This window comes from Dipodomys merriami, unplaced genomic scaffold (genome assembly GCF_024711535.1).
Source record: "Dipodomys merriami isolate MVZ:Mamm:240054 unplaced genomic scaffold, mDipMer1.0.p SCAF_562, whole genome shotgun sequence".
Taxonomy (NCBI): Eukaryota; Metazoa; Chordata; class Mammalia; order Rodentia; family Heteromyidae; genus Dipodomys; species Dipodomys merriami.
Window position 1 is genome coordinate 137,970 of NW_027206138.1, and position 14,891 is coordinate 152,860.

General features: G+C 36.3%; 1 long non-coding RNA gene and 1 other non-coding gene across 2 annotated transcripts in view; both read left to right on the forward strand.

Annotated features, from left to right (window-relative positions):
- LOC138812330 (uncharacterized) overlaps window positions 1–14,891 on the forward strand; it is a 53,409-nt gene that overhangs the window by 13,759 nt on the left and 24,759 nt on the right. The gene's annotated exons all lie outside the window — the stretch shown is intronic.
- LOC138812336 (U6 spliceosomal RNA) lies at window positions 9,622–9,723 on the forward strand. Its single transcript, XR_011367592.1, has one exon. It is a non-coding gene; the product is annotated as a U6 spliceosomal RNA (small nuclear RNA).

Here is a 14,891-nt window from a genome sequence, read left to right on the forward strand (position 1 = left end):
TAATGCAGGTACTGGGTGGAGACTTTGCTGCGAGGAGGGTGGAGTCTGCTCACCATCCTGTAGCGGACCTTATATTCCAGCCTTTTAATAATCATAAAATAGGGCATGGATTCTCTCGGGCTACTTCCTGCTGACAAGGGGGCATCGACAATAGGGGTAAAAGGCTGGAATTTGGTCCCCTCCCAGAGAAGGCAGTGAGCAGCAGTGGTACCTTGGTGGCATGAGTCCTTAGATGAAGCCTGGAGAAGTCTGATGAGCATTGAGAGGCTGGAAAAAAATACTCCAGAGCAAATAAATGGCAAGAGGAAGGACTTGGGGCTGAAAATGTAGAAATGTCCCTAGATACTTCTGACATCTGGCGACTAGGTAGAGAAGTCAGGTGACAAAGGCAAGAATATAAATTCCTGTTTAGTTAATAGGTAGACAGGTATAGACATTTGATGGGCAGGCTTCTTACTTCCACTGACCTCCTGGCTCTGGTAAATTTTGAAAGGGCAGGCACAAAGTAGCTGATGTGACATCTCCTCTTACTCCTCTCCATGTTCCCTTGTTCCCCAGACTGGCTGAGTCTAGGTGCTCATTGCTGGGATGGCTTGCCCAAGTTGGTATTCAAGGAGGCTTGAACACAAGGCCTGGGCACGGTCCATGAACACTTCTGCTCAAGGCTAGTGCTCTACCACTTTGAGTTACCTTAGTACTTCCAGTGTTTGGCTGCTTAGAAATAAGAATCTTGAGCCATGATTCCAGCCGGGCTCTTTGTAGGTTAGTTGGGAGATGGAGTCTTAGGGATTTTTCAGCCTGGGCTGACTTTGAACTGCAATCTATGCCACAAAAACCCTTTATTATTTTCAATTAAAGCAACAAGGAGATCAAGTAGAATAAGTAGAACTGACCTGGTTCTTATCAATAATTGACAGACAAATATTCTGAAATGACAAAACTCAGTAGATGTGATGAGAATTTCAGCACAGATATGCCCAGTATTTTAGAACCATGTAGTCAGTAGAATTCACAACACAAAACAAAAAGGCTTATCAAGAATTGCCAACAAATATTCTGAAATGACAAACCTCATTAGATGTGATGACAATTTTAGCACAGATATGCCCAGTATTTTAGAACCATGTAGTCAGTAGAATAAACAACACAAAACAAAAAAGGCAAAACTCAAAACCTAAAATTTTAACAACAATGTTTAGACATCTTTGCTAACAAAGGCACATCACATGGTTGAGCCTCAGTTACCAGGGCCTGTGAAGAGCGCAACTTGTTAGCAAGGCACCTTAGAATAGATGGATGGAATAGTAAGTTTGGTGGAAGGTTAAGGGCCATATAGGGCCAAACCCTAAAGTCACCATGTGGCCAAGATGGTGAACTCAAGATGGTGAATTTCTGAAAAAAAAAAATGCAAAGACACCTTGAACAAATAGACCAAGACTACAATTGGCTAGCCTTTGAAAGAGAACCTAGAGGGGGTCGTTGGGACCCAGCCTGCGTCACACTCTTCAGGACACAAGCCAAAATGTAGAAAAAAGACAGCGAGAGATAGGGAAAGTTGGACATGAATGGCAGAGAGAGAACAGAGAGAGCCCAAAAGTAAACAGACTTCTGACCATTTACCATTGAAGTAGCAAAAACTGTCTACATCTGAGAATGGCATAAAAATGAGGCACTCTGGCTTTCCAGGGAGAGCAGGAGACATTTTAAAGGGGTTTCACGGCTCAAGCGTGATTCGCAGCACCCCATTAAAAGAGTAGGAGAGTCAGTCTGGTGAGTGAAGTAGAGCTGACGAGGCGGAAGCGGCGTCCCAACATTCCCCAGAGCCCTCTAGAGAGAGCAACAGAGAACCATAGAGTAGCTTCACTTACCAGAGTAGAGAAGTGGTGTGGACGTGGATTATGAAGGCCAGCAATGGTATCGATGAGCTCTGTCCGCAGCAGACAGTTGGGTTCACAAAAGGCCATCAGAATTGTGCGTATTCCTCAGAGCAAAAAGGGTAAAAACAAACAGAACAAGAAAAAAGACGAAAAAAAAAACAGAGAAATCCCAGCAATCCTGAATTTAAGCCCTTTATCCGAGTCACGGCACCATTTATGTTAGGTTTTTAAAAAAAGGTAGCTGAGTAAGAAGAGCACCACACACGTGGTATTCAGGTAAGGGGTAGGTTTATTCAGTAAACCTGCTGGGAACAGGCAAGTTGGCACTCCACGTGGCTGGGGAAGGCCTAGGAAAGAGAGAGCTGGGAAAGAGAGAGGAAAGAAAGACAGGAAAGAGAGAGAAGAGAGAGTTAGAAAAGAGCAGCGAGAGAGCAGAGAGCTATAAAAGAGCTGGGAGAGAGCAGAGAGCTAGAAAAGAGCAGCAAGAGAGCAGAGGGAGCTAGAAAAGAACAGTGAGAAAGCAGCGAAAGAGAGCAGAGTGTTTGAAATGAACAGTGAGAGAGCTAGAAAAGAGCAGAGAGCAGAGAGAGCAAGAAAAGAGCAGCAAGAGAGCACCTCTGGGCTTGGGTTAGGCCTTATCTAGGGTATGGGCAGAGAAAGGTGTGGCCACATCAAATTCAGATGTGACCTCAGGGGATGCAGATGTGACCTCTTCCAGGTGTCCCAGTTGCCTAGGTAACGCAGGTACTGGGTGGAGACTTTGCTGCGAGGAGTGTGGAGTCTGCTGGCCATCCTGGAGTGGACCTTACACGGACCATACAACATTACTGCCTTCTTAAGTTTACCAATATCATCTACAGCAGCACCTTAATATCTGGCTGGTTGAGATATACCATTCATAGGGGGTCGTTGAATTACAGGATAAGAATAAATAGGCATTTCATCATCAAAGTCACTGTCTGAGCCCTGTGTTTTGTGAGGGAATGATGCTGTAAAAATTGCATTGGCCAGTGAACGAGCTGAAGGCTGCTTTACTTTCAGTTTCTCAGGTTCTCCTTTCACTCTGCTAATTTCCAACCCCATATGTTGTAATTTTGATAATATCCATTCCATTTGCTCAGACATTTTGTTTACACTTTCAGTTTGTTCCTTTTCAGCCTTTTTTACCTCTTGTTTTTTCTCTGTGAACTGCAATGCATCCTTATCTATTGAGTCCTTAACCTCAGAGTCCAATTGTAAATCTACTATAAAAGGGGTGGCCTCTTTCTTTAAGTCTGCTTTTAATCTTTCCTCATTCAAAGCTTTAAAAAGGGTATGTAAAATAGCCCAAATGGACCAAAATCTAATAGGAATCTTTTCCCCTTCTCGAACAGCTCTTTCTACGTTATTCTTTACTCATTTCCAATTATCGACATCTAATGTTCCTTCATCGGGGAACCAAGGATTCCATTCCCTAACTACATTAATACAGATTTCTATGTCAGAAGAAGAAATATTTAGACCATAAGCAGCAAGTAAATGTTTAAGCATAGTTAAGTATGGAGTAGATTTAACTTGTCCCATCATCCTGTAATTAAAAGTACTTACCTGAATATCCCTTCCTGAATTCAACCATGAAGGGTCCCTGTTTGGGTGCCAATTGTAACGTCTAGTGCCTTGGGGTCCCTGAGTAAGTGTAACGAAATCACCAGGGCACTGGGGATGCAGAGTGCAAACAGCAATTGCCACTGCATGCTGTGCTTTGTTGTTAGTGGGTATTTAAAGACAAGCAAGCATGATCTTTGCCAAGATTTGGTCAGAAGACATTGACACAAAAATTTTAACAGATACATTTTTACTTGACCTATGAGACAATGCCTTGGTATATTATTAATTTGGGGGGGGGTCTGGTCATGGGGCCTTAACTCTGGGCCTGGGTGCTGTCTCTCAGCTCTTCAGCTCAAGGCTAGAGCTCTACCACTTGAGCGACATCACCACTTCTGGCTTTTTTCTTTTTGCTTATGTGGTGCTGAGGAATCGCACTCAGGGCCTCATGGATGCAAGGCAAGCACTCTACCACTTAGCCACCTTCTCAGCCCTGTCTTGGTATATTATTTATCAAAACTATTTTAGAATAAGCTCAAACCACTTTTCCAATCTCAGGAAAATGCTTGACCAGCTGTTCAACTATGCTTAAGCAAGCAGAAGAGCTACTTCCTCAGCTCCCAGGAGTCCATGACATGTGTTTTGAGATAGGGAGAGAACATTTTTCCTCTCTAGCCCGGCATACCAAGAGCTTTCCTAATACTTAAACACAGTCCTCAGATAATCCTGAGGCCGGAGCCTGCATCATTCTGCCCCTTCAACATAGACCCTGAGATTTCACAGTCTTGAACTGTAATCTTCCAAGCTTAGCATCCTGATTATCTTTGATAGTTAAAAAGTATAAATATAAGTAATATTTGCAAGAATTCCAGTGGAGGAAAAATGATGCAACCCAGTTAATAGTGGTGTTCTTTCCAGAACAAGGAGGGCATCACATTAGCAGAGATGCAGTGTATTTTCACAATGGAGATAAGCTATACTTGATGTGAATTAAGGGAATTTTGAGGTACACCCTACAAATTGGAAACTGGTGGGCTAGGATGACTTTATGACATAAATCTTGTGATTGATGGTCATGAAATAATAGCTTAATCTGATAAAAAACTGCTTACTCTTGAAGAATTAATTATAACATGCTTCATAGTTTTATCCCATATCAGAATGTGGCTCTTTTTCTGTTCACTTCTCAGTCTGTAACACCCCATTGGAAAATGAATCTATTGCAGAATTACATAACATGCAAACAGGTATATTTTGAGTCTCTCAGGTATGGAATGTTCAGAATTTTAAAATGAGTAGTTATTAGTCCTAGGAATTTTGAAGAACAAATACATTCTGTCCTCTTAACAACTTATTTACTTTTAAAAGTTATGGGTTTCCATAGAATGAAAATGTTTTCTGTGTTAGTATAAGAAAGTAGTAAATTTATTCTATTTTCAAAATATTGGCAAGTATATTGTGAAAAATTGTCTAGTTGGATATTCAAGTTGGTGATCCTGTGATAAAGAAGAGGTAATTAATTCAAATTAGATGCCAAATAATACTGATTTTTAAAAAGTTACTACATAAAGAATAATATTTACTATACCAAAACAGTGAAATTTTATTTCATCAGCTTATTTTTAATTTAATTTTATTATGAAAGTTATGTGCACTGGGGTTACAGCCATTGTAAGGTACTGAATACATAACTTTTCAAACTTGCTATCCCCTCTCTCATTTTTCTCACAAAAGTTGTAATGTACATTTCCAACTTATTGTGTTGTGTGAATTGCCATTGCATTGGTTTGCTCTTTGTCTTTGCCTCGCCATTTTTTTTGTTCCTCTTCCCTTCCCTAATTAAGGTAAATGTATACACAATACACAGGGTACGAAAATGAAACACAGCAGGGGATTAACCATAGGGGAAAATCTCAAAGAAAATAGAAATCACATAGTACATCAAAAACAACAACCGCAAATTAATATCTCTCTTTCCATATCTTGGAGGTCATTTTGCTCATCATCAGCTTATATGAACATATATATGCATAAAAAAGCCACTGGAAAACAGTAGTTTCATGGACACTATATCATGAAAACAACATGTTAACTTTTTTTGATGGTAAAGGTGGAATTAGGATTGTTGAATTCGCGATTCTGATAAAGGAATTTCAAAAAAGTTTTAAAATTTATGACAGGTAAATTTTAATTGTTCAAACTTTTTAGCAACATAGCCTATTAAGGACATTTAAAATTGTCTGGGAAAATAGGCTTTCATGCAAAGAAATCCTTGGAGACTTAGCTGGGAGGGAGCAATGTGGGTGAATATGGCTCATTTTCACACTAAACAAACAAGCCTCACAAACCTTGCTGTAAATCCTGTAGGTTCCCTTGAGAATTGTCCTTACCCAGGAAATATATTTTCACTGTGTGAAAACAAGGTTTTAGTGGAATTTAAATTCAAAGTTCTTAAAAAAAAAGACATCAAAATTTGTGAATTGACATTTAATTACCAAACAGTAATTCTCTCAAAAAGAAGGAAAGATGTAATTCAAAATCACATTATTAAAAGTATGAGAAAAGAGTAGTGGAGAAAGATGAGAAAAACCATAGAGGACTGTTATCTCTCCAGTGGTGTAATGGGTTCTTTATCTTGTTTCTTCCATTCTATTTTCGTCAGCTATGAAGAGTGTCTCAGGACTGGAGTAACCAGTTCAGACAAAGAATACTCACAGAATGGGGACGGGGAAAGTGGCTCAGTGGTAGAGCGCTTGCCTTGCATGCCTGAGGCCCTGGGTTCGATTCCTCAGCATCACATAGGCAAAAAGAAAACAGCCGGAAGTGGAGCTGTGACTCAAATGGTAGAGCGCTAGGCTTGAGATGAATAGCTGAGGGACAGCGCCCAGGCCCAGAGTTCAGGCCCCACGACCGCCCCCCCCAAAAAAAAAGAATACTCACAGAAGAAAATATTTTCAGTCGATGTAGGTGATTTATAACCTTTGACAGTCTATTCAAATCTGTTCAAAATTCTCCCCTACCCTAACCTGCCATCTTTGAACAGCTTTGTTTGCTTTTCCCAAGACTGCCCTTCATTAACTGCTTAAAATTTTGTGAGGTCATATAAATACTTTCTAGAGATTGCTGTTTGGTTGTGATTTTTGTGTGTTTTTGTTTGTAGTTGTGTTTTTAACTGAATTTCAAAAGGTTGCACAAGTGGGTTGGAATTAAATATGTCCACCTAATTGTCCAATGCTCCTGGATCAGAGGCAATACTTCTATCATTCTTAACCAACCCTTTCTCCAAGACTTATTTCAGATTTACCACTTCCTTTATTACATGTGTACATTGAGTATTCTAGCTGTACTTGCCCCTTGTTCCATTTTTCATTCATTTTATGTCTTTAATATTATTCCTTTCTGGTTTCAATATCCTGATAGTCATTCTGTTAAACTGTCAGTTAATAGTTTGAAAGGCTTATATACATTCCATGGAGTTTCAATCCTGCATATACTTGAACTGATGTCAGCTTATATTTCCATAATTCATTCATCTGCAATAACAATTTGTAAGACTGGAGACGTGAAGCACCTAGACATGATTTTATTCTCATCTTTTTGGAAGATTAATCTTTAGTCAACAAGAAAGTTTAAAAATCACTTAGAATTTATAGCTAGCTACCAGTTTTTATAAATGGCTTTGTACATTGGTGTGTGATTATTTTATTTTACATGGGATGATATTTTCTGCTACCTATAAGTTTTGGACAAAGAAGAAAACTAAATTTTATTACTGTAGAGTAATATGATAGAAATAGAAGACAAATTTTACGTTTATCACATATTTGATCAGTACCCATAATCAAGACTTAAAGTCATATTTCTTACTATGTTAGACAGATAGGGAAAATATGATAAGGCAACACATGATTGGGCAACTATTAGTAACTTTTTAAAGTGTGCATTCTTATGTGATGAAATTTACTTTATTATCCAATATTTGGGTTTGAATTATGGGAAGCTGATCTATTTTACACATTTCTGGAAGGCACCTACTGATCAACGCAAATGGTGGGAGATATTATTTCTACACTTTAATGAATGGTTGAACTTATTTGGCATTAGTGCTGAGTAAATAAATCAACTCTATTGTAACTTGATTCCTACACTTGAAAAACTTAATGTCACTGTCATTTACTTGTCAAGTGTTATTTTGGTGAATATGATTTTAAAAAGTTTATTTGAAAAGTTATATACTTTCAAGAGATTAAATGTAGGTTATCATTGGTTTGAGAATGACAACATTTTTATACTACAGAACCAAGATTTACTGAAGTACCAGTGTTTTGAAGTACTAAGGGTCTTCTCAATTAATGTTTTTCGAAATTATATTGGACCTCTAAGTCAAGTTTTCCTAGCCTTGGTAGAACAATTATGGATCTATCATTCCAGGAATTATTTTTTTGCCTACTTATGCTGGACTGCAATCTTTCATTCATCATTAAGAGAGGGGTATTAAAAATAATCTTGTGACATTTGGGATTTTGTTTACTCATATGGGCTGCTCATCTGTAAATTGAAAGTTTGAACTACATTACTTTCTCTCATATTTTGTGATCTCATCATTCATTTTAAGTTGCCTTACATTTCACAATTGCTTACTGCTAATTCCTGCAATGAATTGGGGCACTGAAATATCATAGGAAGTGAGAAATTGAGATGGGTCTTTAATTACTTTCTGTTAGCATGTTGCATGGGCCAAGATGAGAAGGTTTGCCCATGTTACCTGATGATGCAGATAACTGGGACCTGATATCCTCAGACCCGTGGGTACTGCAGAAGAATAATAGCTTTTAGGCATCATATCAGCAAAATTTGGGTATAATCAGTAAGAATGTTTCAGAAATATGGAGAAAAACACTTTGGGACTAGTGAGTTAACACAATATACACAGCAGCAGTGTAAAATCTCTTCTAGATTAGAGGAAAACAATACTGTTTTTTTTTACTATGTGAATTCAGAAGACCACGAACACTTAGAAGGTATCACAAGTTTATCCCGAGGACATTGCATTGATACTTTTTATATTCTATTATATATTCTAAACCTAATTATTCATGTTTCAATCTATTTATGGGAATAAATTTCAATTTATTTGTCAAATTATCAATCAATTCTAGTAAGAGTCACTGTGTGAAATTTAAGATCAATACATATAAATATAAAATATATAAGTATATATATTATGAGAAATTGTTATTCATTGTTCTGTTGTGGTTAGGGTATCAAAGGCAACTCTGCTTTAAAGTATTATTCCATTATCTCTACCTCAGTTTTCAGTAGAGTTAGACCTAAAACTTTACCATTTGTAAATTTACAGCCTGGAGGCAAGAGGAAACACTTTGATTAAAACATAACCAATTTAAGCCTAATATCGAGGAGAAACATATGGACTTCTCTAGGAGGTATGGAAATATCTGGTGATAGAAAGTCAGTAGTGTAAGTTCCTGCCTTGTTGGATGGTAGACAGGCCAGGATATTAGGTAAACATGCATATGAACAATTTTTTCACATTCTTGGCTTTAGCTACTTTTAAAATGATAGGTATAATAAACAATTATATTTTGATAAAATACCTTCTATTCTGAATATTTCGGTCTGCAGTGTTCATCTCTCTATGAACCCTTGTAACTAAGATTAATTTTGTTCCAGTAAGAAAACTATGCTGTCAGGGTAAGATATTCTGGTTGGTCTGTTCCTACATGGAAGAAGGGTGAAGGGTAAGGAGGACATTTGTACCACTGAGACCTCATTTAGGAAATTTTAAGCTGCAGAAGTTTAGAAGTAGCTCTTATGCAAGGCTTACTTTGAATCCATTAGCTCCACAACGCTAACTCCGTTGATAAGTACTTGAAAAGCCATCACCTTTGGACTTAGCTATAAAGGCTTCAAAATATGATCAAATTTCAAATGAAAACGACAAAATAGTCATTGACAAAAAATTGCAAATGTGAGCAATCGACCAAACAATATAAGTTTTTCCCACTATATACAGAAATTTATAGAAATAAGATCAATAGCATATTTAGGAACAATAAAGGTTCCTTGTTACAAATAGGCAACCAAGGATATATGCCTGTATAAAGATTGCATTATTAACTACTTAAACTAAGAGGATACTCCATGCTTCAGCAGTCGGTCTACCCAAATTACAACAATACAGAGATTAACATGGCACTTGCACAAGGATGATATGAAAATGTGTGAAGTATTCCATATTTTTCATTCTTCAAATGCAAGAAATGAAAAACAGTTATTAAAAAGTTGATTACAAAAATCAAGTGTAACAAAACCTGTAATTCATAGAATTACAGGTTAGTTTGACATCAGTGTATTAAATCTTCACCTTCGAACGGCCCTTACATAGAATAACCTTTAAAAAACTTGAAATTAGATAACATTATCTTTTTATCCCAAAGAAATAAAATAATATAAGGACCTCGGGAAAAAAGGAATCTTAAACTTTTTCTATATAGAATGTAATCTGAAAGGACACATTTATTAATGAACCTTTATATTATAAAACAATATAGACTGCAAAGTATTATATCTAGAAGACAATGAAATAGATTATGAACTTTATAGAAACATAGATACTTTTTTCAGACAATCACCAGGATTATCTTTAATTTCTATACTATTCATTTCAACAGAAAAAATAAAATTAAAAATATTCCAAACTCTGCAGAAATCATTATAGATGCATACAAACAACTCTTAAATACATTTTGAGACCAAAGTCATGCAATTCACGTGGAAGAATACCATGGAATCCATAAATTTTTAAATTAAGATATTACTGTTGTTTTGTATTATGAAAATATTTTGTAGGGACAGAAAGGATGGACTGGCACTTTTGAAATTTAAGAAACTTAACCAAACCATTACTACATAGGAGTACAATTTGTACAGCCTTCCACTACTTCAAAAGTAGTGATACATACTTATCCTTTTGGCAATATCAGATGAGGTTTCTTCCAAGTTGTTTTTCAGATCCGGTTTGATATCATGATTCAACAGAAGGAGGTACAGCATATCTTTGCTATTTCAATTCCCAGCAACAAGATTCAAGGAGGTCAAGAGGACTTTAGTTTGGAGATTGGTATCTGCATCATGATGAAGTAAGAAAGAATCCATTCTGGTATTATTCCACATATAAGCACTGTGCAGGGTTGCCAAGCCATTCAGAATTATAGCATGAATATCTGCCTTGAGTTACCAACTCATGGACAATGTCTAAATGTCCACTTTAGGATTCCTGATGAAGAGGGGTATACTTACCTCATCTCTAGTGTTCATATGAGTGGCCTTTTTGAAAAATAGTCTCGGTACTGTAGTAAGCCGATTCATTTCGACATCCCAAAGAAGAAATTTGCATGGACTCTTCTCCATTATTTTCTTGCAATTGATACCTTTCTCACGTTTTCATCTTGTTCCTTGTCTTCATCAGAATTGCCTAACCAGAGACTTTGAGTACCAGTGGAAATGAAGTGTCCATGTATGTCCCCAATAGTTCAGGTTGGTTGTACTGGTCAGAAAAATCTGGTGAATTTTCTGCATATGTTAATCCACCATGATTTATTTTCTCTTTTTCCATTTTTACTATTTTAAATTATTCTAACTGGAGAGTAGTGAATTGATAGAGAGCAGAGGAAAGATTTTCCTCCGTATTCAAATGCACAGACTGAAAATGAGGACCAGTGCTGTCTTCATAGGCAGCTTATTCTAGAAAGGAGAAAATAGGAAACAATGCCTTCTATGTAAATGATTTGGAAAATACCAAGATATAGTGTAAGAGAACTTACTATTCAATATATGAGCTTTAAGTGCTTTCTAATAGATCCATTATTTACTGGTAACCAACCTTAGAAAAAAATGTATAGTGCAGTAGTAAAATAGAAGTCCTTTGTATGACTACCTAAATTCTTGTTTTTTTTTAAAGACACTTGTTTTCATCTAAAAAATAGGCCTATCTATTTTCTTCAGTTGATTTTGATGATTGAAGATGCTTAATGAGGAGTCCACATGTATTAGTAGTCCTTTGATATCAATTAAATTTCAGTTTTTCTTCTTGGATAATATAATGATCAAAGCAATAGGTCAGAATCAGCAAACAATAGTTCAGCATCATACTTTCAATGCAAATGGATCACCAGTAAGTAATCTTTGATACCATTTTCCACAAAGTTTTGTCACAGATACAATCTGCCTGTCTTTTCTAGCTGCTTTCCTAGCCTGGATCTCTTCTTTCATTGTGCAAGAAAAGTGTGATTCAACTGATTTCAGTCAGAATTGTTAATAGAATCATCAAGGATTTAGATTCTTTATTAAAAAAATTAGGTGTGGGGCCTGAACTCTGGGCTTGGGCACCGTCCTTGAGCTCTTCAAATCAAGGCAAGTGCTCTACCACTTGAGCCACAGAACCACTTCTGCGGTTCTGTTTATGTGGTGCTGATTTGGAAAATGGCAGAGCAGAAAGTGAAATGATGCAACCAAAAATATAAAAGCAAAATAAATTAGGATAATTATGGATCAACTTATTGTCTATGAGAATCATGAACGAGAGAGAGGAAGAGAGATACAGATGTTCAATGACCTAGCTGGCCAAAAAATCCATGCTTCTGATCCATTTACAAAGTAAAGAATTTTATTTTTTATTTGTTAAAAGAGATTGAAATAGAATTTATGTATTTATTGAAATTAGTAAATACATTTTAGTAGCCTACATAAAGAGACATAGCTTTGACCAAATTATAAATAAGAATCTTAATCCTTGGACTGGGTTGCTGGCTCAGTGGTAGAGTGCTTTACTTGCAACTTACTATAGTGCAGAGACTACTTTCAAAAAAGGCCAGTCATATGAATACTGAGGATGAGGATGAGTATACCCCTCTTCATCGGGAAGCCTAGAGTGGACACTTAGACATTGTCCATGAATTGGTAGCTCAAGGCAGATATTCACGCAATTACTGTGAATGTCTGGACACCCCTGCACAGTACTTATATGTGAAACATATTGCAACAGTACACACACACACACACACACACACATACATACACACACATATACACACATACACACACATCATCAGATTTCTTCGTATGTATTTTTTGTGTATGGTCTTAAGAAGAAATTTACATTACTAACTTGAATTTCTGACAGAACAATATAATCACTATACAACTTGCTTCTATACTCTCAATATTAAATTGCTAAGTATGTGCAATATATAAGTATAGGAAAAAGTAGGAGCCACATTGGTGGCTCATGTCTTTATTCCAAGCTAATCAGAAAGACGAAATCTGATTATTGTGGTTTGAAACCAGACCAAGAAAAAAAGTCCATTAGATTCTGGTTTGAAAGTAACCAGCAAAAGCTAGAAATGGTACAAGCAATAAAATGATAGCCTTGAGAAAACTAAAACAAATAAAAAAAACAAATTCTAGGACAGAGCTAGGCCCTGAGTTCAAGCTCTAGTATTAGTATTTAACTAATGAAGGAATGAATTAGTTTAATAATTACCTAAAATAAATTAAGTGGTCACAGGTGGCGGGGCAGATAAAATGTTACTACCATGGTGACTGGATTATGTATTATTTTGTAATAAGGCAAATTATCATTTTCCAAATCACTAATATTTTATTTGAACTTTTTTGTACAATAAACCCTGAATTTAGCATGTGTGTATATGTGTGTGTTCGTGCACACACATGTGTGTTTATGTGTGTGAGTTTGCTCTTGCAATATTGCTTGCCAATATGAACAGGGCGAGGCTGCAAAGAGCTGTGTTGCAATGTTTTTTATTTATAAGTGTTCTGTCCTGTCATTTCAGTAAATTTTATTTGTTAAGTAATAAAATCATCATAATCAAAGCATTTACAACATAAGTTAGATAAAAGAGATCATTTTTATTTCTTAATATATGTTAGGTAAAAATATACACATATAATTAGGTAGTAAGTTATTCTGTAAGATGACTGTACAAAATGTGTATTTGACTTCTTAAATTGGTTATATTTTTAAGAAATATTCATGGAGTGATTTTGACCGACTTGACCAAATAGGTATTACTCTCAGGGTATTTCTGTGAAACTCAAGGTGGATAAACTCTTTCCGGATTTCAGTTGAAAATAACTTTCTTTGTAAGACCTTATCTATTCACACCAAGATAATAAACCCCGTATTTTTAAGGTTTGAATATCCCATCATAATGACTGAAAATCAGTATTGTATCTATACTTGTTAGATATATATTTTTAAAAAAACAAAAACATGTGTTATCTCCAGATTGTGGATGCATTTGAAGTTGTTTTGTACATACAAAGCTTTCTTCATTAATAGTTCTTTTGTGGGAGTAACTATCACAACTTTAACAAATAAGGCTTTTCTAATATCTTTTCCAATATAAATAACACCCCAGAGAGAGGTTTTTTTTTTGTTTTTTTTTTTTGTTGTTTTTTTTTTTTGCCAGTTATGGGGCCTGAACTCGGCCTGGGCACTGTCCCTCAGCTCTTTAGCTCAAGGCGAGCACTCTACCACTAGAGCCACAGTGCCACTTCCAGCTTTTTCTGCTTATGTGGTGCTGAGGAATCGAACCCAGGGCCTCATGCATACAAGGCAAGCACTCTACCACTGAGCCACCTTCCCAGCCCCCCCAGAGAGAGTTTTGCAATTTCATAAAAACATATAAATGTTTTAGTAATATTTTAGTTCTTTGACTATACAGCTAAAGACATTTGTGAAATAAATATTGTTAAGATCTGAAAATGTAAGTGGCTATATTGGCTTTTTATGCATCATTTTATGTAAAGCCAGTTTTTATGAAACTAAAAGAAATAGAATAAAAGAATGTAAGTGAATTGGGTAACCTAATTATAAGTATAATTTTGTTTTCTATTAGCACAGTCCTTTGAATGTACATGATGCAGTTAAATTATTTTTGTGTCACTGTGCTTCAGTTATTTTTAGAATCTTTGTAGTTATGAGTGAATTTGTAGTATAAATAAAGGTCTTTTAATATGATTAGGATTAATCTTGTGTTTTGTGTTCTACTCCCATGAACATGAGTTATTTTCATTAGTCTTCAGTATCATAAGAAATTTTGAAAAAATTTGGTAGTATTGATGTCTTTATTTTGGGAGGGGAGGGGTCCGGTAGTGGGGCCTGAACTCAGGGCACTATCCCTCAGCTCTTTAGCTCAAGGCTAGCACTCTACCACTTTAGCCACAGCGTCATTTCCAGCTTTTTTCTTTTTGCTTGTGTGGTGCTAAGGAATCGAACCCAGGGCTTCATGCATATAAGGCAAGCGCTCTACCACTAAGCCACCTTCCAAGCCCTTCATTTCTTTTTAAACCAATAGTATTCACAAGTTGGAGAGTCTTTTAATTCAT